This window comes from Cebus imitator, unplaced genomic scaffold, assembly GCF_001604975.1.
Source record: "Cebus imitator isolate Cc_AM_T3 unplaced genomic scaffold, Cebus_imitator-1.0 Scaffold87, whole genome shotgun sequence".
Lineage (NCBI taxonomy): Eukaryota > Metazoa > Chordata > Mammalia > Primates > Cebidae > Cebus > Cebus imitator.
The window spans coordinates 6,313,430-6,321,416 of record NW_016107402.1 but is presented as its reverse complement, the minus strand read 5'-3'; the positions used below and the strand labels follow the sequence as shown (position 1 = coordinate 6,321,416).

Here is a 7,987-nt window from a genome sequence, read left to right as displayed (position 1 = left end):
GATTACAGGTGCAAGCCACCTCACCCAACCCAAAACCATTTTTTCTTTCTTTTTCTTTTGTGAGACAGTCTTTCTCTGTTGCCCAGGTTAGAGTGCAGTGGAGTGATCTCCGCTCACTGCAACCTCCGCTTCCTGGGTTCAAGTGATTCTCCTGCCTCAGCCTACTGAGTAGCTGGGACTGCAGGCGTGTGCCACCACTCCTGGCTAATTTTGTATTTTTAGTAGAGACAAGGTTTCACCATGTTGGTCAGGCTGGTCTTGAACGCCTGACCTCGTGATCCGCCTGCCTCAACCTCCCAAAGTGTTGGGATTACAAGCGTGAGCCACTGTGCCTGGTTAACACTCCTATTAAAAGGCAGAGATTGTCATATTGAAAGACCCAACATGTTACCTACAAGAAATAAAATTTAAAAATAAGGCCAGGCATATCCATGTCAAAAATTAGTTGGACGTGGTGGCGCACGCTTGTAGCCCCAGCTACTCAGGAGGCTGAGGCAGGAGAATCACTTGAACCTGGGAGGCGGATGTTGCAGTGAGCTATCGCACCACTGCACCCTAGCCTGGGTGACAAAGCGAGACTCCATCTCAAAAAAAAAAGATACACTTTTTTTGTTTTGTTTTTGAGTCAGAGTTTGCTCTGTTGCCCAGGCTACAATGCAGTGGTGTAATCATAGCTCACTGCAGCCTCCACCTCTAGGGCTCAAGTGAGCCATCTCAGCCTCCCCAGTTGCTGGGACGACAGGCACACAGCACCACTCCTGGCTAATTTTTGTATTTTTTGGGTAGACAGGGTTTTGCCATGTTACCCAGGCTACTGTTGTAACACTAGTCAAAACAAAGTTGTTGGCCGGGCGAGGTGGCTCACGCCTGTGAACCCAGCAGTTTGGGAGGCCATGGTGGGCAGATTACTTAAAGTCTGGGGTTTGAGACCAGCTTGGCCAACATGGTGAAACTTCATCTCTACTAAAAATATAAAAAAGTAGCCGGGTGTGGTGGTGCATGACTATAATTCCAGTTATTCCTGAGGCAGAGGTTGCAGTGAGCTGAGATTGCGCCACTGCACTCTGGCCTTGGCAACAGAGTGAGACTGTCTAAAAAAAAAAAAAAAAAAAAAAAGATGGAGGTATGCAGTTATGAGCAAATTGCTAATGTTTTCAGAATTTCAGTTTATTATTAAAAAAATAGAAATAAATCCTACCTCACGATTTTGTGAAGATAAAAAGCTAGAGTAGCAGAAAAAGATTTCTCAGCAGAGTATTTAAAGGAATCAGTTAATCCAGAGACAATCTAAAACATGTATACAACTAATAACAGAACTTCAAGATATATGAAGCAAAAACTGATGGAACTGCTAGAAGGAATATAAAAATCCACAATTATAGTTGGAGATTTCAATACCCTTCTCTCAATAAACGATAGAGCAAAGTAGGAATAAAACTAGCAAGGATAGCCACGCGCCATGGCTCACGCCTGCAATCCCAGCACTTTGGGAGGCCGAGGCGGGCGGATCACCTGAGGTCAGGAGTTCAAGACCAGCCTGGCTATCATGGTGAAACTCCATCTTATAAAATAATAAAAAAACAAAAATTAGCCAGGCATGGTGGTCCCAGCTACTCCGGAGGCTGAGGCAAGAGTCGCTTGAACCTGGGAGGTAGATGGCTCCATTGTATTCCAGCCCGGAGACAGTCATTTTGTGACATGAAATTGAGGTAGAGGGGCTAACTCATCCAAGTTCTCGTGAACAGCAAGTGTTGGTATCAGGATTCAAACCCAGGCAGTCTAGAACTCCTAAGTTGGGCAACCAATACTGTCTGCCTACACAAAGAACAAGGCCAGAAGTCCCTGTTTTGTAAGTCTAAAGGAAGGGGTATTGCAAGCTGAAGTTTAGCAGAGTGGAACCTGAACACCCACTGACAGCTTTGCTTCAGCTATACCTTGAAGGTGGATAGAAATGCATTCACTTCCTGCCCAGCACAGCAGTTACCCAACCCCACCCTGTGAATATGAATTGAAAATATACTAAACCCATTGGTTCAGATTAAAAAACACATTTTACTCAGGAGAGATCTGTGTAGTTAGAGCAGTACACGGATGGGACTGGGCATACATATATGAATGGGACTGACTCATCTGGCTTCTTGAGCAGGTAATGCGTTTCTGCAGAGGTGCCACTTCTAGCTGTGGACCTGGCCAATTAGCCTTTCTGTTCCCATGGGAATATGCTGTATTAAAACCCAACTTGCTGGGTGCAGTGGCTCACCCCTGTAATCCCAGCACTTTGGGAGGCTGAGACAGGTGGATCATGAGGACAAGAGATCAAAACTATCCTGGCCAAGGTGAAAGCCTGTCTCTACTAAAGTAAAGTACAAAAATTAGCAGGGCATGGTGTTGCCTGCCTGTAGTCCCAGCTACTCGGGAATCTGAGGCAGGAGAATCGCTTGAAGCTGAGAGGCAGAGGTTGCAGCGAGCAGAGATTGTGCCACTGCACTCCAGCCTGGGAGACAGAGCAAGACTGTCTCAAAGACAAAAAACAGCTGCAGCTAATTTTTGTATTTTTAGTAGAGACGGGGTTTCACCATGTTGACCAGGATGGTCTCGATCTCTTGACCTCGTGATCCACCCACCTTGGCCTCCCAAAGTGCTGGGATTACAGGCTTGAGCCACCGCGCCCGGCCAAGTCTCAATCTCTTGACCTTGTGATCTGCCCACCTCAGCCTCCCAGTGTTGGGATCACTTAGCTTAAGGAAAATCAAGCTGTGTATTCCCCAAGATCAGCTAGTAACTAGCTCCCATTGTCAAACCAATCCTGCCCTTAACACCCTGACAGTTCCAAGCTCTATGGTCCACCAAACTCCAATCTCACCCACCTCCCTCTAAACTGTCCCCATCATCTTAAAAAAGGCTTCATGGCTGTCCCACCTCCCCATATGCCAGTAGCTATACTTTACCTTCTAGATGGTTCCCCACTAGTCCCCATCCTTTGTTACTGAACATTTCTTATGTTGGCAGCCAGTGCAGGGGGCTTGACAAAGGTTCCATTATGACTCATATCATGAGGCTAGCAATTCCATCAAGTTTCAGGCTGAGTCGCACCACTTAGGTACAGGTAGCAGAGGCCTAACCAGCTCATCAGCTAGTGATACAACCTCCCTGTTACTAACAGATTCTCCTCCACTACATTGTGGGTTACTAAAGGATTGGTTTTAAACTAATCTTGCACTCAACCCAGACTTGTGGTCATATTGGTCAGGATGTAACATCCATTTTCCCAATAAACTGCCAACATAAACTGAATCCAGGCTGGGTGTAATGGCTCACACCCGTAATCCCAGCAATTTTGGGAGGCTGAGGTGGGTGGATCACCTGAGGTCAGGAGTTTGAGACCAGCCTAACAAAGAAACTGTCTTTACTGAAAATACAAAAATTAGCTGAGCGTGGTGGTGCATGCCTGTAATCATAGTTACTTGGGAGGCTGAGGTCGCAGTGAGCCAAGATCATGCCATTGCGCTACAGCCTGGGCAACAAAAGTGAAATGCAGCCTCAAAAATACCCCCACTACACAGGGAAAATGATAAAATGTAAAACAAGTGACAACTCTTAGCTGTTATCAAAACTCAGAGTAAAAAAAAAAAAAAAAAAAAAAAAAATTAACCATTGATACATGCAACAACACAAAAAAAAAAAAAAAAAAAAAAACCGATGACGACCCAAATGACAAAAACCTGAACCCAAGGTGGACCCACCTAAGAGGCGGCCGAGGGCCTTCAGAAGGGAAGCTATCACGCTAGTTTCCTTAAGCAGTAGCATTCATACAGATTTTCGGCTGACGTCACCACAGCCATTTCCACATAAAAATGAACCACAAACATGTACAGTCATCTTTTATTTCATAAATACATTAACACAGGTGATTTCTTAGGCAAATTACAAATACATTAGAAATTATACAAAAGCAAAATACTCAAGGACTTTAACACACCTGCCAAAATCGGTTGTATAAGGTCAAGCAACACTTCTCCCAGTCTGCCCAAGACTGCAAAACCCTCCCTGTTAAAAAAAAAAAAGTTTACCTTCTCTCCCTTCTATATAAAGGACCCAAAAATTTAAATGTCAATGCCCAATGTGAAGTGCAGATCCTCTTCTTTCCTAAAGGAAAAGAAATAATGATTAAACTCCTGAAATCCTACTTCAGCTTAAAATCTGGTACCCTAGACATGTCTCCTGCATGGTTTGTCTCCCCAGTCACTGTCCACAGGACTCTGGGAAGCTGTAGGAATATGCAGGCGCAGACACGAGGCCCCGCTTCATCTCCAACGTTGTGGAAAGGGACTGCACATCACGGGGCAGAGCCCTATGCTCCCCTGCGCCACTTGGACAGAGCCTGGGGAGAGTGACCTCCCAGGGTATCCACGTTGGATTGCTCCTTAGTGAGGAATTGGAGTAACTGAGAAATCCAATGTTGCTAACCATCCACAACATTTTCAAGAGCTAGAACCTTTTTCTCAGGTCAGGCTACACATGTGGATAAAGCTCATTAGGGTTCCTACAGTTCATTAGGGTAGCTTTTACTACCTTGTACCCTCTTAATGAACTAACTAAAAAAATTAATTTTTATAGAACATACAGAACCTATGTTGAAGAAGTTACGTCAAATGCCTATAAAAATGCAGCAAAGTTTATATTTGGATATATCAAACAAAAGTATTCCTCTGAGAATGAGTAAATGCCTGAGGTAAATCCTGACCAACTAGAATGAAAGGTCTCTTCAATCCTACTTCCATTACAGAAATCACTGACAAAGCTGATAAGTCAAAACTATTCAAAGATTTACTTACCAAGTGTTACTTGGAATACTTAACGAATCCTGCAAAAGAAGGTATTAATCGATTAGTACAGTAAAGCACTAATTTTTTTCAAAGAGGGGCCTATCACCGTTGCCCAGGGTTGGAGGGCACAATCATAGGTCATTGCAGCCTGCAACTCCTGGGCTCAGCTTCCCCAGTAGCTGCGACTCCAGCTACCTACCATCATGCCTGGCTACTTTTTAATTTTTCTGAAACATGTAAGACTTCAATCCAGATTCGATGCTCTAGAAGGCTGTTTCCTGCATGGTTTGTCTCCCCAGTCATTGTCCACAGGACTCTGGGAAGCTGTAGGAATATGCAGGCGCGGACACGAGGCCCAGCTTCATCTCCAACGTTGTGGAAAGGGACTGTACATCATGGGGCAGAGCCCTATGCTCCCCTACGCCACTTGGACAGAGCCCGGGGAGAGTGACCTCCCGGGTGTATCCACGTTGGATAATCTGTGTAACGAATAAAATTTACAGACCCTAATAGGAAACGGTTTCATCTAGCTGTTACAGGCTTCCCAGAGAAATCCATGTTACTACAGGTCTTTAAAGCGCAAACGAGTTTCCATCCTGTCCACAGGTGGCGTGTTAAAAAAAAAAAAAAATCGGCTTATAGACCGATAACATGATGTATTCAGCCATTCTGATTACTTTTCAAAAGGCAGTTAGTACTATGCGGATGGTGCAGAAGCAGAGACAATTAGGCTTAGCTATCCTATATTCAAATCAAACACGTGGACTCGTTAAACTACCCCCAAGCCGGCCAGGCACAGTGGCTCACGCCTTTAATCTTAGCGCTTTGGGTGGCCAAGACATACGGATGGTCTAAGCTCAGGAGTTCGAGACCAGCTTGGGCAAGATACAAAAAAAAAATCAGCTGGATGTGCTGGCGGGCGTCTATATCAGCTACGCAGTACGCTGAACCATGAAAATTGCTTGAACCCGGGAGGCGGAGGTTGTAGTGAGCCAAGTTCGCGCCACCGCACCACAGCCTGGACAATGCGAAATTGTCTCAAAAAGACCCAAAATTCAACATGGAGAAACCCCGTCTCTACTAAATATACAAAGCTAGCTGGGCGTGGTGGCGCATGCCTGTAATCGCGGCTACTCGGAAGGCTGAGGCAGGAGAATCGCTTAAAGCCGGGAGGCGGAGGTTGTGGTAAGCCGAGATCATGTCACTGCACTCCAGACTGGGTGACAAAGCCAGACTCCGTCTCCAAAAAAAAAAAAAAAAAAAAAAAAAAAAAAAAAAAAAAAGAAAAAACAAAAAATAACATGATTTTTCATAGGGAAGCCTGATTACTGATCCAAGGTCCTAGAACTACAGCTCACCTAGCAGGAATCTGATAATACTCACCGAGCCGAAGAACCCACGGTTGCGACTCTGTCTGCAAGAGGCCGAGCTACTGCAAAGCATCCTTATTTAAACCTTACGCAGTGCCCGGAAGTCATGGAATGTCTACTGCGCGTGCGCAGGAACACGCGCAGTTATAGAATCAGAAACTCACTGAGGCTTCTGGGAATCTACTGCAGATTGAGCTCCACCCCTGCCTGTCTCGGAGGTCTCTGTTCGGTAGTGGAACCTTCGCGGGACCTTGCTGGGGAATGTACATTACATATAGGTTTGTAGATACGTAGCTGCGGAGGATGTTTACTTCTGTGCAATCACTGCGCCCAGTCTGTAGGGCATACCCTTAGATAAACTGGCCAAAATGTTTTTGAGGTAGCCTAACGTGGTGGCTCACGCCTGATTCTAGCACTTCTGAAGGCCGTGGTGGGGGCGGATCGCTTGAGGCCAGGAGTTCGAGACCAGCCTGGGCAGCATGGCGAAATCCCTTCTCTACAAAAAATACAAACATTCGCCGGGGGTCGTGCCGCGTGCCTCCTGTGCCAGCTACACAGGAGGCTGAGGCATGAGAATCGCTTGAACGCAGGAGACGGTGGTTGCAGTGAGCCGAGATCGCGCAAGTGCGTTCCACCCTGGACGACAAAGAGCCTTTGTCTCTAAGTAAATAATTAAATAACTCTGTCGCCAAATAAATAAATATAACGTTGGAATAAGAATGCAAAATGTAAAAATACATCTAGAGAAATAAGGAGTCTCAAAAGGAATTGAATCTGTCCTGTCACCTGTGAAAGAAATAATTTGATAAATGTGAAGGTAAATAAGATGAAAGTGACCCTAGACGAATCATAAAAACTCCTGGCCGGGCGCGGTGGCTCACGCCTGTAATCCCAGTACTTTTGGGGCCGAGGCGGCGGTGGGGGTGGGGGGGAAATCACAAGGTCAGAAGTTCAAGACCAGCCTGGTCAACGTCCTGAAACCCCTTCTCTACCAAAGTACAAAAATTAGCTGGGCGTGGTGGCGCGCGCCTGTAGCCTAGCTACTCCGGAGGCTGAGGCAGGAGAATCGCTTGAACCCGGGAGGTTGCAGTGAGCCGAGATCGCACCATTGCACTCCAGCCTGGATGACAGAGCGAGACTCCGTCTCCAAACAAAGAAACAAACAAAAACCTCTTTTGGACGACAGTGTGAATGTACTTAAAAGCACTGCCCTATACTTTTTTTTTTTTTTTTGAGATGGAATCTTGCTCTGTCCACCCAGGCTGGAGACGGTGCCGTGGCGGGATCTCGGCTCACTGCAACCTCCGCCTCCCGGGTTCAAGCAGTTCTCCTGCTTCAGCCTCCAGAAAAGCTGAGACTACAGGCACGTGCCACAATGCCCAGTAAATTTTTGTATTTTTAGTAGAGATGGGGTTTCACCATGTTGACCAGGCTGGCCTGGAACTCCTGACTTCAAGTGATCTGTCTGCCTTGGCCTCCCAAAGTGCTGGGATTACAGGCGTGAGCCACCGCGCCCGACCTCCCCTATATATTTTAAACTAGTTAAAATGCTAAGTTTTAGGTATATTTTAGCATAAACAAAACCAAATATGAAGAAATAGACAAAGAATGCTTAAGATATATATACATGTGAAATGTTGCAAATATAGAATTTTGAGTATGATGTAAGGTGAGAAAAATGTTCGGTAAAGGGACAGCGCTATCACAGCTGGGCTATCTCGGGTAGTAACATTTATGATGTTCCTCCTATATATTAAATTTTGTTCTGAATGCTTTATTACATACATTATT

General features: G+C 45.6%; 1 long non-coding RNA gene and 2 other non-coding genes across 3 annotated transcripts; all 3 read right to left on the bottom strand.

Annotated features, from left to right (window-relative positions):
• Nucleotides 1–3,868: 3,868 nt before the first annotated feature.
• LOC108308767 lies at nt 3,869–6,322 on the bottom strand. Its single transcript, XR_005201250.1, has 3 exons — nt 6,210–6,322; nt 4,836–4,864; nt 3,869–4,146 (listed from the first exon to the last, which is right to left on the bottom strand). It is a non-coding gene; the product is annotated as an uncharacterized LOC108308767 (long non-coding RNA).
• On the bottom strand, nt 4,213–4,416 carry LOC119472155. The gene has a single exon (XR_005201267.1). It is a non-coding gene; the product is annotated as a small nucleolar RNA SNORA73 family (small nucleolar RNA).
• Nucleotides 5,096–5,300, bottom strand: LOC119472156. Its single transcript, XR_005201268.1, has one exon. It is a non-coding gene; the product is annotated as a small nucleolar RNA SNORA73 family (small nucleolar RNA).
• Nucleotides 6,323–7,987: the final 1,665 nt, after the last annotated feature.